Genomic DNA, 20,067 nt, shown 5'->3' with positions numbered 1-20,067 from the left:
GCCTGGCAAGCTACAGTCCATGGGGTAGCAAAGAGTCGGACACGACTGAGTGACTAACACTTACAATTTCACTTTTCAACTAAAATATAACAAAAATATGTTTTCATTTCTTACCACAGGTAGATTGGACTGCAATCAGTAACCCATATTTGTTACAAAATAGTCATAGAGGTTGTTGTTTTGTCAACTAACTTCTAGGTTTTAAGAATGTATTTTAAATGAAAATTTTATTTACATAAAGTGGAGACAGCACAGCAACAAAGTCATTGAAATATGTTGTGATCACAAACTATAATTAATATATATTATTTTTATTTCAGCACCTAAGAAAACTCATAGTTTAAGAGCTTTTCTTTGGATACTCTCTAAATAGAGAATAGGGAGGAAAAATATATCTGAATTAATTTACAGAAAATCTGATGGTGTAGAACAGCCATTTCTCTCAGCACTTCTCCCAAACTGAGCTGTCATACTTAGGGACAGCCTTATAAAACTGTTTAACTCCCAAAGGAAGAATTGAGGGATATTAGCAATATCTATTAATAGATATTAGCAGACAAGTTTATATAATTACTATCATTCTTCTAATATTTTATCAAACTGTTATAGACAAACTGTCTAATTGCTCACTTTTTCTCAGAAGTACACTATTATATAACCACCAACATTATTCTACTTCTAGCTTACCTTTTGTTGTCTTGGTTGATTATATTGTTGGTTAATATACAATCATCTTAATGAGTTTATTAAACAGGGAGAAACAAGGAATCGTTTCTAACATCTTCTCAAGACCAAAGCAAAAATTACTTCAAAGCTGTTAACTCCTCCACTAGGACAAGTGTTAAAGATAAATAAAAAAGCAAATCCTCACCATATCGGATACACTGATATACCAAAATGAGACAAACTCTAACAGACATTCTGAGATTGAGGAAAAATATCTAAGAACGTTTATTAATTCAATTATGTATTCATTAATATACCCACAATTTAAAATACGTATATATAAACTGTCTGACATTTAGTCAAAACCACAGTGATAACGACTATTTATAGTTCATGGACTCTGTCCTCAACCACTAATTGTGACAAAAGATACATGCATGCTAAGTCCCTTCAGTCATGTCCAACTCTGTGCAACCCAATGGACTGTAGCCTTCCAGGTTCCTTTGTCCACGGGATTCTTCAGGCAAGAATGCTGGAGTGGGTTGCCAGGCCCTCCTCCACAGTATCTTCCCAACCCAGGGATGGAACCCGAACCTCTTACATCTCCTGCACTTGGAGGTTGGTTCTTTAACAATAGCGCCACCTGGGAAGCCCAAAAGATGCATGTGAAAGTGAGCTGAAAGTCGCTCAGTTATGTCTGATTCTTTGCTACCCCATGGACTGTATGGTCCATGGAATTCTCTAGGTCAGAATACTGGAGTGGGTAGCCTTTTCCTTCTCCAGGGGATCTTCCCAACCCAGGGATCGAACCCAGATCTCCTGCATTGCAGGTGGATTCTTTACCAGCTGAGCCACAAGAGAAGCCTAAAAGATGAATAAGGATAAGTAAATTGTTAGGAACATAGGTTAGGCCTTCAGCTTTTCTGCATTCCAAGTTGCTGCTTATTTTTATCTACCTAAAACACAAGTTGCATCAATCTAAATCTCAATATATTTGTTCGTAAGATCAGGCTGATGATAGTAACTGCCACCTAGAGACTCTTTAAGTAAGTGAATAAATTTATATAAATTTCGGTTTTAATTACTATGACTATGAATAGAATTCACAAGTCTGTTGTCTTAGCATGTACACAATTGTTTTAAGGGCTCCTATCCTCCATCAGTCTTATTTTGAAACATTTCAAAACATTTTTATGTTTGAAAATAAAAACTTGCCATCCACAGTGAGAAGATGCCTTCAATCCTTAAATAAGTCAGGAAAAAGTCAAAATAAGTTACGTAAATGTTTAGATAAGTTATGAATTATAAAATAAACTCTAAGATCTGTAAAATCATAGGTCTCTGTGTTATCAGGAATACTGAAGGTACTTAGAAACTAATTAATTTTCACTCAATTCTCTTTCTCAGCCTTGTTCTGAATATATTTTTAGCCTTTGTTTTACAGTAGCTTTGAAAATAAATCACCCAGATTTTATGTGACATTTTCTCCTGCTCTCCTTTTAAAGACAGAAGTAAGAGGTCACAGTGAAAATCTTACAAAACACAAAGTAATTATGCTATTGTCTTACAGAGAGAGACTGATTAGCATTAACCACGAAGATTCATCTGCCAGAGGAAGGAAAAATGATAATGTTGTACTTTCCCCAAAAGGACTAGAAGGCATGGTGTTAAGAATGAGAATTCTAGAGTCAGAAAGACCTGTCTTAGAATGTGTGACACCACGGGTGAGCTGAATGAGCTTAGAGAAGTCAGTTAATTTCTCTGTACCTTGGTTTCTTCTCCCATGAGACAAACGCGTGCACAAATGTGACATCCCATAATGCATTTTTCATGATTAAATGAAGGAATGCTAGTAAAGAGTTTAGAACATGCACTATTGGCTCAGAGGTTAAAGCATCTGCCTGCAATGTGGGAGACCAGGGTTTGATCCCTGGGTAGGGAAGATTCCCCTGGAGAAGGAAATGGCATCCCACTCCAGTATTCTTGCCTGGAGAATCCCATGGACAAAGGAGCCTGGTGGGCTACAGTCCACGGGGTCGCAACGAGTCGGACACGACTGAATGACTTCATTTTCACTAAACTTTTAAGTTAACTTAAGCACTTATAATATGTTAATGATTAATAGAGTCAGTTAACCACTTTGCCTCTTCTCCGGCTGAAATTAAGGGTAGAGACTGTGTTTTGATTCCTTAAACCCAATTTTAACTATCAGGAAGCTGAGTTCTTCAGACATTTGCAGGACTTTCAGTTGGCCCAGAGAGCAAATAAAGAAAAAAAAAATCACTGTACTTTCCATAAATCAAAAGCTTTCTTGTTTTTCAAATTAAGCAGTTTTCAAAGGTGTCACTTAGGCAGGTGACACCTGTATTGTGAACATGCAGAGGGAGGTGGAATCGGGGACATGCTGTCAATTCTTATGACATTGGAAGGAAAGGTGACAAGGACAAAGGGCCTGGACGCCTTGCACCTGACACAGCTCCACTCACAGAGTGAAGGAGACAAGATCAAGCTGAGACTGCCAGTGATGAGGGGATGAATACATTAAAGAAATCTGTAAATAGAAAAAGACAGTAAACATGAAGGTACGAAATAAAAAGCTGAAGTACAGAATCTTTCCTTCACTAACAAGCATATGTTATCTAATAGTAAAAGTGAAACAAAAAGACTTTTCTACTTTTTCATTAATCTCTCTATGTCTTTCCTTAAAAGAAGAAATATGAATGACAGACGAGGAACAGGTCACTAATTAGCTCAATATAAAGTGACTGTCAAGGGAAGACAAAAGAAGAGAATGTGTTTTAATGTGGTAAGCAATGTGTATAATGTACCTTAAATATATCAGGCATTTGATAAAGGGTAATAGCTATTAACAGCATCATAAAAATCTATACATAATCCCCAAATCTCAGATTTAAATTGAAGAAAGTGGGGAAAACCACTAGATCATTCAGGCATGACCTATATCAAATCCCTTATGGCTATATAGTGGAAGTGAGAAATAGATTTAACGGACTACATCTGACAGACAAAGTGCCTGATGAACTATGGATGGAAGTATGTGACATTGTACAGGAGACAGGGATTAAGACCATCCCCAAGAAAAAGAAATGCAGGAAAGCAAAATGGTTATCTGAGGAGGCCTTAAAAATAGCTGTGAAAAGAAGAGAAGTGAAAAGCAAAGGAGAAAAGGAAAGATATACCCAAGCAAGGAGAGATAAGAAAGACTTCCTCAGCAATCAATGCAAAGAAATAGAGGAAAGCAACAGAATGGGAAAGACTAGAGATCTCTTCGAGAAAATTAGAGATACCAAGGGAACATTTCATGCAAAGATGGGCTCAATAAAGGACAGAAATGTTATGGACCTAACAGAAGCAGAAGGTATTAAGAAGAGGTGGCAAAAATACACAGAACTATACAAAAAAAGATCTTTACGACCCAGATAATCACGATGGTATGATCACTCACACTCACCTAGAGTCAGACATCCTGGAATGTAAAGTCAAGTGGGCCTTAGAAAGCATCACTACGAACAAAGCTAGTGGAGGTGATGGAATTCCAGTCAAGCTATTTCAAATCCTGAAGGATGATGCTGTGAAAGTGCTGCACTCAATATGCCAGCAAATTTGGAAAACTCAGCAGTGGCCACAGGACTGGAAAAGGTCAGTTTTCATTCCAATCCCTAAGAAAGGCAAGGTCAAAGAGTGCTCAAACTACTGCACAATTGCACTCATCTCACACGCTAGTCAAGTATTGCTTAAAATTCTCCAAGCCAGGCTTCAGCAATACGTGAACTGTGAACTTCCAGATGATCAAGCTAGTTTTAGAAAAGGCAGAGGAATCAGAGATCAAATTGCCAACATCCGATGGATCATTGAAAAAGCAAAAGAGTTGCAGAAAAACATCTATTTCTGTTTTATTGACTATGCCAAAGCCTTTGACTGTGTGGATCACAATAAACTGTGGAAAATTCTTCAAGAGATGGGAATACCAGACCACCTGACCTGCCTCTTGAGATACCTATATGCAGGTCAAGAAGCAACAGTCAGAACTGTGCATGGAACAACAGACTGGTTCCAAACAGGAAATGGAGTACGTCAAGGCTGTATATTGTCACCCTGCTTATTTACCTTATATGCAGAGTACATCATCAGAAACACTGGGCTGGAGGAAGCACAAGCTGGAATCAAGATTGTCAGGAGAAATATCAATAACCTCAGATATGCAGATGACATCACCCTTATGGCAGAAAATGAAGAATTAAACAGCCTCTGTTGAAAATGAAAGAGGAGAGTGAAAAAGTTGGCTTAAAGCTCAACATTCAGAAAACTAAGATCATGGCATCCGGTCCCATCACTTCATGGCAAATAGTTGGGGAAACTGGAAACAGTGTAAGACTTTATTCTGGGGGGCTCCAAAATCACTGCAGATGGTGACTGCAGCCATGAAATTAAAAGACACTTACTCCTTGGAAGGAAAGTTATGACCAACCTAGACAGCATATTAAAAAGTAGAGACATTACTTTGCCAACAAAGGTCCATCTAGTGAAAGCTATGGTTTTTCCAGTGGTCATGTATGGATGTGAGAGTTGGACTATAAAAATACCTGAGAGCTTAAGAATTGATGCTTTTGAAGTGTGGTGTTGGAGAAGACTCTTGAGAGTCCCTTGGACTGCAAGGAGATCCAACCAGTCCATTCTAAAGGAGATCAGTCCTGTGTGTTCATTGGAAGGACTGATGTTGAAACTGAAACCTCAGTGCTTTGGCCACCTGATGTGAAGAGCTGACTCATTTGAAAAGACTCTGATGCTGGGAAAGATTGAAGGCAGGAGGAGAAGGGGACGACAGAGGATGAGACGGTTGGATGGCATCACCGACTCAATGGACATGGGTTTGAGTAGATTCCAGCAATTGGTGATGGACAGGGAGGCCTGGCGTGCTGTAGTTCGTGTGGTCTAAAAGACTTGAACATGACTAAGCAACTGAACTGAACCCTCAAATCATCATATTTTCCACTTTTCTTTACTCCTAACTCACTTCATTTCACTTGTCTTTGAGGAGGAGAAATCATTATCTGTTGAGACTTCTTTATGGTAAGAGCAGCATTACTGCATGAGAGAAGTATATAGTGCAAGGGAATTAGCTATCACTTTTCAAAAATATAATATTTACTCTCTAAGCCCATTATATTTCTCTTCATTCATTTGATTATTTATTCTATATCTGTCTCATCTTTGGCAATATACCTTCATTTCTTTTCTCCCTTTTCCTCCCTCCTTTTCTCTTTTCTTCCTCCAGAAGAATCTGGATATTGTTAATATTTACCATTTTACATTTAAATGAACTTGGAAAATCTATGTAAGTGTAAACTCACAGTTATTTCATTATATTTCCTTGGCCATAAGTCAAAGATGTAAGTCAATGGTAATTGTTATTTAAAAAGAACCTCCACAATTTTATTTCAAAATAGCCACTGACATTTTAGTGGATTTACCATCCTTACTTTGGGGGAACAAAGTCCACACATCTGATTTTGGTAGAATCTTTTTATGAAAATTGAGTCCAACTTTGTCAAATATCAGGTTATTAATCATGTATACCTATAAACATTATGAAAAGGAAATGATTCACACAACTAGAATCAAACAAAGGAATTCATGAGAATAGAACTACCTAGCTATAACACACTGTTAATATGTTTCCACAGTTACTTTTTGAGAAACTGGTAAATTTATAATGACGTTAATGTTATTCCATTTGGATTCAGTTTTTGAACAATTTCACTTAAGAATATGCAATGTTCTTTTGCTAAAAGGGAAAACCTTTTAAACATTAAAAATGTAGGCTCATATCTCAGTTTTATATAACAAAAATATAAAACTAAAACTAAGAAACTTAATTGCTCACATATTAAGTTCCCTTTTATTCCAGCATTTTGTATATCTAAATACATAAATGATGGTGTACATGCTCTTACAAATCACAAATCTAATGAGAATTTTGTAGCTAATGGAGATTAACAGGATGTACATTATAAAGTATCAAAAAGACGCTCTTTTTGACCAAACTTCAGCCAGTCTCCTCTAAGACATATTCTCAGCTAGGTTTCTAGATTTGAATTTCCATCTCAATCTTTGCATTCTCAGTTCCTGCTCTGTTTAGCCAGAATCCTCCTCTTTAAGATCTTGATATCTGACTACTCTCCATTTCTGATCAGATTCGTCACCTTGCCAGTTCCCAGGTGATATCTGAGAACCCTGACTTACCTTCAGCAAGAAATTCATTGGGTCTGTTTAGCCAGAATCCCCTTTTCCCTTGATGCTTCCCCTTAGTAAGCAACCATCCACTGATTCCCACCCTGCTTTTGGCTACACATCTCCACTTTCTTTTCTTAGTTGGGGTTGTAGTCAGAGTACAGCCCAGTGCTCCTCTACTGCAACGCCTCCTTGGGGGTAGTCCTTTCTTGAATAAAGTCTTCTTTACCATCATTAATAAGTATTGGACTCCTAATCAGAATTTATATTCCAGTGTCAATCGATGTTTTAGAAATTTGTTAGTCACTTAAATAATCCAAGCCAGTTTCTTACCACTTATATTTTAATTACCATAGTTATGTTTAGATGCAAATTATAAGTTTACATCTTATTAATCATTTAGGTAATTTCCCACCAAGATCAAAGTGACTTTCCAATTCTTAGGGTTTCCAGGATGTCTGGTGACTAGGTTTTCTTTCTTTTTAGGTTCTTTAATAAAGAGGATTAAAAAAAGGAAAATGTTAGTTTTTAGTTTTTACATCCCTTTGCTAAGCTTCTGGCAGATTTTGTTTTTCTTGCCTAAGGTTCATTTCACTTCTTCCCCTCAAAGATTTATCAACAAGCCCATTTGCATATATTCATACAATTACAGCTTTATATGATCTGCTCTCAGTGAAATATGGTGGTGAAGATGGAAGAGAATCAACCCATTACATCAAACATCTCATGTGGAGAGGAAGTGGGCAGATGGACTAAACTGCTTCAAGGAGCAGAACACCAAAGGCTCTCCTGAGATACAAAAGGGATGATATTTAAATTATCAACATGGAGGTTTCAAACCTACTGAGTAGTACACAGCTATGGGAACTCTATGAAGTGGAGTTTTGTAACTGGAGTGATTGATTATAGGAGAAAAAATAACACCTAAACAAATTTTTAAATAAACAGAGGAAAACACTACTACTGGGTTGGGGGCTCAGACAAATCCTCAGTCCTGGTGGAGACCTGGACCCCAGGGAATGGAGGTCAAGGTTGCAGTACAGATACAGAGGTTTATTTAGTAAGACCACGCAGAGTTAAAAGAGTGTAGAGCTTGAGAATATGACAACAATGAAGATTTTGATTTGCCACTTGCTAGGAAAGGTGCTCACAGTCCTCATGGCCATGATATCATCAATAACATGGGAATAATACTCATTAGGGAGAGTTGCAGTGCAGGTTGCAGAAAATCACCTGCTCAATATTTTGTATACTGGCTTATTAGTGTGAATATAAACATAGATTTGTTGTTTGGTATAAAATTACCAAGTTAGATAGACATTTTGCTGATAATCTTGGAAGATGTGTAAATCATACTATGTCATTGATATGCATGTAGCCACAATATTTTTTTGGTACATATATTTAATTCCAATCATGTTTTTTATCAGAATAATTTATCCTTCAAAAAGTAGTTTCATAAAGTAGCTCAATTTCAGAGAATATTGTGATATCAAAGTCAGCAGTGTTAGGTATTTTTCCACTTGTGTGCCAAGAGCGTTTATGTTGAACTGTGTGGGTGCTAAGTTGCTTCAGTTGTGTCTGACTCTTTGTGACCTCATGCACTGTCATCTGCTAGGTTCCTCTGCCCATGGGGATTCTCCAGGCAAGAGTACTGGAGAGGGTTGCCATGCCCTCCTCCAGGGGATCTTCCTGACCCAGGAATTGAATGTGTGTCTATTGTATCTCCTGCATTGGCAGGTGGACTCTCTCACTGGGCCACCTGGGAAACACCCCTATGTTGAACTAGCACTTCCTAAAGTTAAGAATATGCTGTATACTTTGCAGAATTTCTTCAAAACAAAACAAACTAAAAAAAAAAAATACAGATTCTTGAATTGAATTATCTTCAGTTCAGTTCAGTCACTCAGTCATGTCCGACTCTTTGCGACCCCATGAATCGCAGCACGCCAGGCCTCCCTGTCCATCACCAACTCCCAGAGTTTACCCAAATTCATGTCCATCGAGCCGGTGATGCCATCCAGCCATCTCATCCTCTGTCATCCCCTTCTCCTCCTGCCCCCAATTCCTCCCAGCATCAGAGTCTTTTCCAATGAGTCAACTCTTCACATGAGGTGGCCAAAGTACTGGAGTTTCAGCTTCAGCATCAGTCCTTCCAACGAACACCCAGGACTGATCTCCTTTAAGATGGACAGGTTGGATCTCCTTGAAGTCCAAGGGACTCTCAAGAGTCTTCTCCAACACCACAGCTCAAAAGCATAAATTCTTCAACGCTCAGCTTCCTTCACAGTCCAACTCTCACTTCCATACATGACCACTGGAAAAACCATAGCCTTGACTAGATGGACCTTTGTTGGCAAAGTAATGTCTCTGCTTTTGAATATGCTATCTAGGTTGGTCATAATTTTTCTTCCAAGGAGTAAGTGTCTTTTAATTTCCTGGCTGCAATCACCATCTGCAGTGATTTTGGAGCCCCCAAAAATAAAGTCTGCCACTGTTTCCACTGTTTCCCCATCTATTTCCCATGAAGTGATGGGACTTAATCTTAGGTTTCTACAAATGCAAAACCTGTGCCAAGAATTTAGAGTTGTAGTTTATTTGAGGATGCAGAAGAGGATAAGGGAATTCAGGAGTACATTACAAAAACATGATATTCTGGAGATTCATTCAATGTGTTGCCTGCATCAACTGTTACTTCTTTTTATCCTTGAATATTAATAGTATTCCACGATAGGTATATAGTAGAGTTTGTTTAACCATTTACAAATAAGAGATAATTGGGTTGTTTTCTGATTTTGTCTATTACAAATAAAGCTGCTTTGAACAAATATCCATTCCCAGGTTTTAGTGTGAACATAAATTTTCATTTCCTTGGAATAAATGCTCAGGAGTGCAATAGCAGGTTCAGATGGTAATTGCTTGTTTAGGTTTTTAAGAAATTGCCAATCTGTTTTATGGAACAACTGAACCATTTTATATTTCCTCCAGAAACATATGAGCAATCTAGTTTTCCATGTCCTTGTCAGTCTTTAGTGTTGTCATTATTTTTAATTATAGACATTCTAATAGACGTATATTTATAACTCACTATGGTTAAATATTCATTTCCCTACCAGCTTAAGATAGGGCTTCTCTGGTGGCTCAGTGGTAAATAATCTGTCTGCCAATGCAGGAGATGTGGGTTTGATCCCTGGGTTGGAAGATCCTCTGGAAAAGGAAATGGCAACCCATTCCATTATCCTTGCCTGGGAAATCCCATGGATAGAGGAGCCTGACAGGCTGAAGCCCATAGGGTTGCAGAGTGGGACATGACAGAGTGACTTAGTACGCATGCACTGAGGCCTGCAGAAAGAGATGAGGGCTGTCACAGAACTACATGAGAGTCTCATTAGACTCCAACTAAAAACACAGAGAACTATGACTACTATTGCCAGCCAGTTGCACCATGTTCATAGTCATGTAACAGACCAAGGTGATGTTGGGTCTTGAGCCAGACTCACAAAGTTCCCTGGCCTTGGCCTTGGTACAGAGTCTCTGCATTTGATCTTTTTGATGTTTTTCAGGATCATGTCATGTAAAGTGACATACTGATTCCTTAGCTCTAATATGATGAGTTGAAGGCTGTCATATTCTTTCTCATCAATCTCTGTCACGGTTCAGGAGGAAAGTCCTCTATATGGGGATATTTAGCTATTTTGAAAATTGATTTGGCTCTTGTAACATAATATCTAGAAATTGATTCAGATGAGATGCAGCTCTCAACATTCTTAGTTCTGTAACTGTCTTCTCCTGAATATATACCCCAAAGTCATTCCCATCATATATCCTAGGAGTTAGGAGATGTACCCACATTTTTGTCATGTCACATTTCAGGATCAGCAGCCAGATCTCAGGTTTCACTTTCTCAAAACTGTCCACTAATTGCTGGTTGCTTTTTAGCATCCCATGCACCACAAACACCCTGGTTCCATGGAAGCCTTCTTCATACTCACTCAATCTTCGCTACTTGGAAGTGGGATCTTCCAGTCCATTATGGCTATTGGTGACTAGAACAGGGCCAGGGACCACAGACTCAGGTCTGAGTGGATCTGAGTTAGGTTATGAATGTTTAGGATTGGTTCCTTCAAAAAACTGACAGGTTATAACAACATCTTTGAGGAAAAGTATTCCACCAAGTATTCTGCCTCATTGGTAACCCACTCTCTGAAAGACTCAATCTTTTGGTAGTAGAGAGGGTGGGTAGGATCAATGGGACTAGAGGTATCTCAACACTGCCCAGAGGCAGCTGCCCTAGAGTGACTCACACACCACATAGCTTGCATACTCCCACCCTCAGCGCCTTCTTCCTGCTGTTCTCCCAATGCCTGTTCACTATGTTGCTGTTCAGTTGCTCAGTTGTGTCCTACTCTTTGCAACCCCATGGACTGCAGCACTCCAGGTGTCCCTGTCCTTCACTGTCTCCTAGAGTTTGCTCAAACTCACATCCATTGTGCCGGTGATGCCATCCAACTATTTTTGTCCTCTGTTACCCACTTCTCCTCCTGCTCTTAATCCTTCCTAGCATTAGGGTTTTTCCAATGAGATGGCTCTTCACGTCAGGTAGGCAAAGTATAGGAGCTTTAACTTCAGCATCAGTCCTTCCAATGAATATTCAGGCTTGATTTCCTTTAGGATTGATTGATTTGATCTCCTTGCTGCCCAAGGTACTCTCAAGAGTCTTCTCCAGCATCACAGTTTGAAAGCATATCTTAATCACTCTTTCTACATGTATCTGTGTTCCAATTTGTGCTTCCTCCAGCCCAGCATTTCTCATGATGTACTCTGCATATAAGTTAAATAATCAGGGTGACAATACACAGCCTTGACGTACTCTTTTTCCTATTTGGAACCAGTCTGTTGTTCCATGTCCAGTTCTAACTATTGTTTCCTGACCTGCATACAGGTTTCTCAAGAGGCAAGTCAAGTGGTCTGGTATTCCCCCCTTTTTCAGAATTCTCCACTATTTATTGTGATACACGCAGTCAAAGGCTAGTCAATAAAGCAAAATGTATGAGATATATTTCTATTTTTCCCAAAGGGACATCTGTAAAGTGAATCTGTGTTCTGAATTTCTTTTTTGTTTTTTTAGTTCTCAAACAATCTAGCTGAGATGAAAGGTTATCAGTATACTGAAAACCATGTAACTGAAGGACTATTATCTCTTGACTTTACTCTGATTCTGAGGGAAGAACACAGTTACTAGAATGATGTCAGAGTAAAGAGCTTTGATAAAATCTAGTAGCCCAACCATTGTAATGCACCGCGGACAGGTATTGTGAGTTTTATTTCCCTCTATTGGATAAGTAAATGAATAAATAAAAGGAAAAAAGCACAAGTGTGCTTCGATATGCTTGCTTAAATTCATTTATAATATGGAGTTGTCTCATGTAGAGTACTGAGACAACTCTATTGTAAAATCTGCAAACAGAAAATAAATGTGATTATTATCCGACAAGGGTGCTGAATCAGTGAAATGAATCACTAGAAAATCTGCAATCAGTATCAAATTATTTTTCTCTTTTCTTAAAGTCAATGTTCATGAGGCAGAAACAATGAGATAAAGTGATGCTTTTCCTCTTTCAAGTTAATATAGGAAAGTTACAGAATAAACATTAACAAAAGGAAATTTTAAATGTCATTTTTATTTGCTTTCGAGAGAATTAAGTTTTTGTAGAAATTATTATTTACATTGTTAATAATTATTTCTGATAAGACCAAATCTAAAATAATTTGCATCACCTAAACATATAGTCTGGGGCAGAAAAATCAACAAAAAAGAGTAAGATATATCATTTTTAAAAGATTATATGCTAAACAATTAGATAAAATATTTAATTCTCAGGTCAATATCATAACTGATATAGCTTTTCACTTTAACCATCTTACAGATAGCACTGAAGGAGTTTGGTAAAATGCTTTCTAAGGTGACAGCAAATGGTAGACCAAGGATTGAAACACAGGTAGTCTGGTTCCAGACTTTACTAGGAAGGTATCAAGGCATGTTATGACAGATCAATCTGGTATAGTTTAAATGTTTCCCATGTATAATGGATACTTGAATAATCTGGATTTAGTTTTAGCATAAGATACTGACAGAAAGGGCCAATGGTTAAGAATACAGATGGCTCATATGGTAAAGAAATTTGACTGCAATGCAGGATACCCAGGTTTGATCCCTGGGTCAGGAAGATCCCCTGGAGGAGGGCAATCTGTTCCAGTATTCTTGCCTGGAGAATTCCATGTACAGAGAGAATTCCATGGGAATTCTCCAGTCCATGGGATCACAAAGAGCCAGACATGACTAAGCAACTAAAACTTTCATTGACAGAAAGTGTTATTGAATCAGGGTTTCAAAGCAAGGTGGAGAAGGAAATGACAACCCACTCCTGTATTCTTGTTTGGAGAATTCCAGGGACAGAGGAGCCTGGTGGGTTACAGTTCATGGGGTCACAAATAGTTGGGCACGATTGAATGACCAACTTTCAAATTCATAGGAAGGAGTGATAAGAAGGACTTCTTAAATGAACAACACAAAGAGTTAGAGGAAAAAAATAGAATGAGAAAGAATAGAGATCTCTTTAAGAAAATTGTAGATATCAAGGGGACATTTCATGCAAGGATGAGCATGATAAAGGACAGAAATGGTAAAACACAGAAGTAGAAGAGATTAAGAAGAGGTGGCAAGAATACACAGAAGAACTATACAAGGAAATTACTAATGACCTGGATATCCATGATGGTGTGGTCACTCACCCAGAGTCAGACATCCTAGAATGTGAAGTCAAGTGGGTCTTAGGACGTATTACTATAAACAAAGCTAGTGGAGGTGACAAGATTCCAACTGAGCTATATATAACCCTCAAAGATGATGGTGTTAAAGGCTGTACCCAATATGTCCACAAATTTGAAAATCTTGGCAGTGGCCACGGGACAAGAAAAGGTCAGTTTTCATTCCAATCCCAAAGAAGGGCAATGAAAAGAATGTTCAAACTACTGTACAATCATGCTCATTTCATATGCAAGTTTATGCTCAAGATCCTTTAAGCTGGGCTTCAGCAGTACATGAACTGAGAACTTCCAAATGTACAAACTGGGTTTTGAAGAGGCAGAACAACCAGAGACCAAATTGCCAACATTGGTTGGATCATGGAGAAAGCAAAGTAATTCCATAAAAACACATCTACTGCTGCTTCATTGACTCTGCTAAGCCTTTGACTGTGAGGATGACAAACTGTGGAAAATTATTAAAGAGATGGGACTACCAGATCACCTTCCCTGTCTCTTGAGAAACCCGTTTGCAAGTTAAGAAGCAACAGTTAGAACCGGACATGGAACAACTGACTGGTTCAAAGTTGGGAAAGGAGGATGACCAGGGTATGTACTGTCACCCTGCTTATTTAATTTCTATGCAGAGTACATCATCTGAAATGCTGGGCTGGATGAATCACAAGCTGGATTCAAGATTGCTGAGAGAAATATCAACAACCTCAGATAGGCAGATGGTACCAATCTAATGGCAGAAAGTCAAGAGGAACTAAAGAGCCTCTTGATGAAGATGTAAGAGGAGAGAGGAAAAACCTTGCTGAACACTCAGCATGTAGAATCTAAGATCATGGCATCTGGTCCCATCACTTTCTGGAAAAAAATTGGAAGCAGTGAAGGATTTTATTTTCTTGGGATCCAAAATCACTGCAGATGGTGACTACAGCCAAGACATTAAAAGATGCTTGCTTCTTGGAAGCGAAACTATGACAATCCCAGACAGCATATTAAAAAGCAGACATCACTTTACCCACAAATGTCTGTATAGTCATACATGGATGTGAGATTTGGACCATAAAGAAGGCTGAGCACTGAAGAACTGATGTTTTCAAACTGTGGTGCTGGAGAAGACTCTTGAGAGTCCCTCAGATAACAAGGAAATCAAACCATTCAACTCTAAGGGAAATCAACTCTGAATATTCATTGGAAGGATTGATGCTGAAGCTGAAGTTACAGTACTTAGGCCACCTGATGCAAAGAGCCAACACATTGGAAAATACCCTGATGAGGGGAAAGATTAAGAGCAGAAGGAAATGGGGGTAATAGAGGATGAGATGGTTGGATAGCATCACTGATTCAATGGACATGAGTTTGAGGAAACTCCAGGAGACAGTGAAGAACAGGGGAGCTGGCATGCTGCAGTCCATGGTGTTGCAAAGAGTTAGACATGACTTAGAGACTGAACAAGAACACAAAATTACTAAAAAAAAATAAATTAACAATGAGGAATAATAATTTTCCCATTAGAGATATAAAAATACAATAAATTCTGTGTTCTATTCATCTTTTGGGAACATTTTCAAGGAGAGAATACCAAAATATTTAATCAATTGAAACTTCACTGAATAAAAATGTAACATTTGGGAAGGACAACAAATGATGGTCAATTTAATGGGTTTTATATAATTAACAATTTCTAAGAACATCTAAAAGAGATGGGAATACCAGACCACTTGACCTGCCTCTTAAGAAACCTATATACAGGTCAGGAAGCAACAGTTAGAACTGGACATGGAACAACAGACTGGTTCCAAATAGGAAAAGGAGTATATCAAGGGTGTATATTGTCACCCTGCTTATTTAACTTCTATGCAGAGTACATCATGAGAAACGCTGGGCTGGAAGAAGCATAAGCTGGACTCAAGATTGCCAGGAGAAATATCAATAACCTCAGATATGCAGATGACACCACCCTTATGGCAGAAAGTGAAGAGGAACTCAAAAGCCTCTTGATGAAAGTGAAAGAGGAGAGTGAAAAAGTTGGCTTAAAACTCAACAATCTAATACAGTTATGTAAAGTTTAAAAATAAAATAAAATTAAAAAAAAAAATAAAAAATAAAAAATAAAAAAATAAAAAAAATAAAAAAAAAAAACTCAACATTCAGAAAACGAAGATCATGGCATCTGGTCCCATCACTTCATGGGAAATAGATGGGGAAACAGTGGAAACAGTGTCAGACTTTATTTTTTGGGCTCCAAAATCACTGCAGATGGTGGCTGCAGCCATGAAATTAAAAGACGCTTCCTCCTTGGAAGGAAAGTTATGACCAACCTAGATAGCATATTCAAAAGCAGAGACATTACTTTGCCGACAAAGGTCAGTCTAGTCAAGGCTATGGTTTTTCCAGCAGTCATGTATGGATGTGAGAGTTGGACTGTGAAGAAAGCTGAGCACCGAAGAATTGATGCTTTTGAACCGAAGAATTGGTGTTGGAGAAGACTCTTGCAAGTCCCTTGGACTGCAAGGAGATCCAACCCGTCCATTCTGAAGGAGATCAGCCCTGGGATTTCTTTGGAAGGAATGATGCTGAGACTGAAACTCCAGTACTTTGGCCACCTCATGTGAAGAGTTGACTCATTGGAAAAGACTCTGATGTTGGGAGGGATTGGGGGCAGGAGGAGAAGGGGATGACAGAGGATGAGATGGCTGGATGGCATCACCAACCTGATGGACATGAGTCTGAGTGAATTCCAGGAGTTGGTGATGGACAGGGAGGCCTGGCATGCTGTGATTCATGGGGTCGCAAAGAGTCGGACATGACTGAGTGACTGAACTGAACTGAAGAACATTTTAATAGGTTAAATATTCCTATTATTTTATAATCTGTCTCTACACACTGGAAATCATCCATGATCCTAGAAATTCCATAAAATGAATTTCAACAAAAGAGATATTTGGCTACCAATCACATTTAGTTGCTGAAATGCAAGCAGAGGCAAAACTGAAGCAAATCAAGTAAAAAGGCTGCACCTGATCACAAATTTGATCTATCCGTTTAGTAAAGTGAAAGTCAAGTTGCTTAGTTGTGTCTGACTCTTTGCGACTCCATGGACTGTAGCCTATCAGGCTCCTCCATCCATGGGATTTTCCAGGCAAGAGTGCTGGAGTGGATTGCCATTTCCTTCTCCAGGGGATCTTCCTGACCCAGGAATCAAACCCAGGTCTCCATCATTGCAGGCAGATGCTTTACTGTCTGACCCACTAGGGCAGCTGATCACAAATTTCATCTGATCCATTTAGTAAAACAATCGTACAATTCCTTTTGACTTGTACTCTCACCACACATTATCCTATTAATTTCAATTGGAAAATGAGAGGAATGTTGAAGACAGTTTTCTTAGGCTTTCTAATCACTGCTTATATTCATGACTTGCTTCATTAGAAATATTGAGGTAAACATATATATGAAAAACTACACTTAGAAAAATAGATCTCATATTGGACTATTGCACATGTTATCATTTTTTTTTTGCCACACAAGGAGGCATGTGAAATCTTAGTTCCCTGACCAGGGATGGAACACCCATTAGCTGTAATGGAAGTGTGAAGTCTTAACCACGGGACCACCAGGAAAAGTTCCAATATAATTACTAATAATTATATTTTATTGATATATGTACTCACTTTTGAGGACCATGTATATCTTATACAGTAGATTAGAATTCAGGTGGCTTATTTATTTGGCTCAGCCCAAAAGAACCCCAAACCAACAATATAGCTATCAGTTGACAATCACGGCCAACATCTGTACTGATATAGGTTTCTAATGTCTGTATATATCAGAAGATTTGTGTATATTTCACATTACCATATTAATAATATTCACTTGAATTTTTCTAGATTATCAAAATGTATTCATATATCTGGAAAACAATCAGAAACTGCTACTAAATATAATAACGAAACCAAATAAACTTATTTTAAAAATTTAGAAATAACTGTATTTCCTCATTTATTTTCAAAGAAAAGTCCAAGAAATAACTAAGAGATACTATGTTATACCAAATTGATACTATCTCTAAAATAAAGCCAAAAAGTGAAGTTCTAAAAATATCTAATGTAAATATGATTTAGAATAGGGCAATTTGAAATTAGAAAGAATAGAATTAAAAAATAAAGTCAATAGGAAAGGAAGTAAAAAAATCAATGTCAATAGTTTGGTTAATTATGCTTTGATGTAAAGAATTTTGCAAATTTTAGAAATAAATACTTTTTTATTCAGTATAATAAAAATTAGCATATTTGCATGAAGGTATGTCCTAGATTTATGCAAAGTGGTAAATATAAGCCAGCAATTATAAATATTTGTGAATAAATTTAGCAGAATAACTGAATCACTAAAACTTTCCCCATCAAAGTTGAACTTAAGCATCTAAAATTGCTCAAATAATACATGTGGAAATGTGAGCTTTTCTTATGTTTACTGAGGGCTAAAGAGCTTATTTTGTCAGAAATATTGTGGGTAGATCATAAAGTGGCCAAGTGTGGAGGTTGGATTTTCTAAAGATGGCCGCTACTCTAGGTCTAGAATTTTACCACTCCTGCATCAGGGACTGATTATATCTTCTTCCCTTGAAACTGGGTAGAATTTTCTGACTGGTTCAATGAAGAAGTGCAGCATAAATGATTCCGTGTAATTCTGAACTGATGTCACAAAAATGGTATGTTTCAGCCTTCCAGTGATAATCCCTCTTGTAACCAAGCCACCCTGCTTGGCAAAAGCTCAAGTAGCCTGCAGAAATACCTTTGAGAACAGCAGAAGTGCCCTGCTGAGCATCGTGCCAGCAGCAGGCAGCATATGGCGCCACCACAATGATCAGTCCTGAAAGTGAGTCCTCCAGCGTGCAGGTGAGGCACTCAGCTGTCCTAAGAGAGAGAGTTTCCACTAGATTTAATGTTTAAATGAATGAGAAAGTGTTTGAGAATTAACTTACTGGTTTTTTTTTTTTTTTTAAGGAATACTTCTGGTTTAATGAAACTTCCCAAGTGGTCTTGTTAATAGTTTTTTTAACTAAACAAATAATTATCTCATTTTTTTAGTGGAGAAAAATTTCCATTTGAGTTTGTTAAGAATTAGGCCATGTTTGATCGACTTTTTATTGTTTTGTTTTTGTCTCCTTGCCTCCCCCAGCCCCCAATTAAGGCTTTGCTAAAGATTCAGTGAGACGGTTGAGCTACCTTGATGTTTCTTCATTTACTAAAATTTGTATTTCATAAAAGGAACACCTTAATATGATTGACTATAGAAATAATTCATTTCTCTTAGGTCACTCTCATTCTCTATTCTAAATTTTCCAGATACCCAGAAGCTATAGTTGTTGGCTTGAGTGAACACACTGTAATAGTTTAGTCATATCTTTTCTTGCACTCTGGTAATCTGTTGAAATGTAGAAATAAATATTGTAAACTATTTTCACTCAAACTCTGTCTCTGTCTCTTTGTCTCTCTGTCTCTCTCTCTCTCATATCATCTCTCTCTCTGTCTCCAGTCAAGACCCTTAGCAAACTCAGAGGTAATCTTAGCCTTGCTTATCCACATAAACAGATAAAGCTCGTATGAAATAAGAGAAACCATTGTTTTAAGTTCATCAAATTCTATTTACCTATATTTTAAGACAAATAATGTGACAGATCTTTGAAAAGTACTTTATATACTTAAACTATTTAATGTAAAACATATGCATGAATTCCAAATGTCAAAATGATAAAACCAGGAATTATGAATACACACAAAATCATTAAATTCAAATAACCCTCCTACCAAGCTTCTAAGATACTCCTACAACTGAATTGCTGCTTCCAAGACCACATGTTAGAATATCAAAATGTAACAGGGTCCCTCAAGGACTATGTAGCTCAACTGAACAAGTTTAAGAATTAAGAAGTTCACATAGCATCTGTATCTCCATAAAGCAATTAGAAACGTTGCTAATCTGAGTACTACCAGATTTCAGTGAGAGTCATTCATCTTTCATCAGGCTTTTCTTGATAGGATTTGAGCTGCCAACTACTCAGAAATTACATTACAACTCAAAAACTGATAATATGTGACTATACACTGCTAAATTTAAAATAGGTAACCAAAAAGTAGATAAGCACAATGGTGGTGTCACTCACCTAAGCCAGACGTCCTAGAGTGTGAAGTCAAGTGGGCCTAAGGAAGTATTACTATGAACAAAGCTAGTAGAAGCGATGGAATTCTAGCTGAGCTATTTCAAACCCTCACAGATGATGCTGTTATAGTGCTGGACTAAATAGGCCACCAAATATGGATAATTCAGCAAAGG

The 20,067-nt window shown here is 37.8% G+C and overlaps 1 pseudogene; it reads right to left on the bottom strand.

Moving 5' to 3' along the window:
- Positions 1–10,373: 10,373 nt before the first annotated feature.
- LOC129633938 (proteasome activator complex subunit 3-like) lies at positions 10,374–18,558 on the bottom strand (annotated as a pseudogene).
- Between the last annotated feature and the right edge of the window lie 1,509 nt (positions 18,559–20,067).

The sequence above is a fragment of the Bubalus kerabau genome, chromosome 19, assembly GCF_029407905.1.
Source record: "Bubalus kerabau isolate K-KA32 ecotype Philippines breed swamp buffalo chromosome 19, PCC_UOA_SB_1v2, whole genome shotgun sequence".
Classification (NCBI taxonomy): domain Eukaryota; kingdom Metazoa; phylum Chordata; class Mammalia; order Artiodactyla; family Bovidae; genus Bubalus; species Bubalus kerabau.
This window is presented reverse-complemented; position numbering and strand designations above follow the sequence as displayed.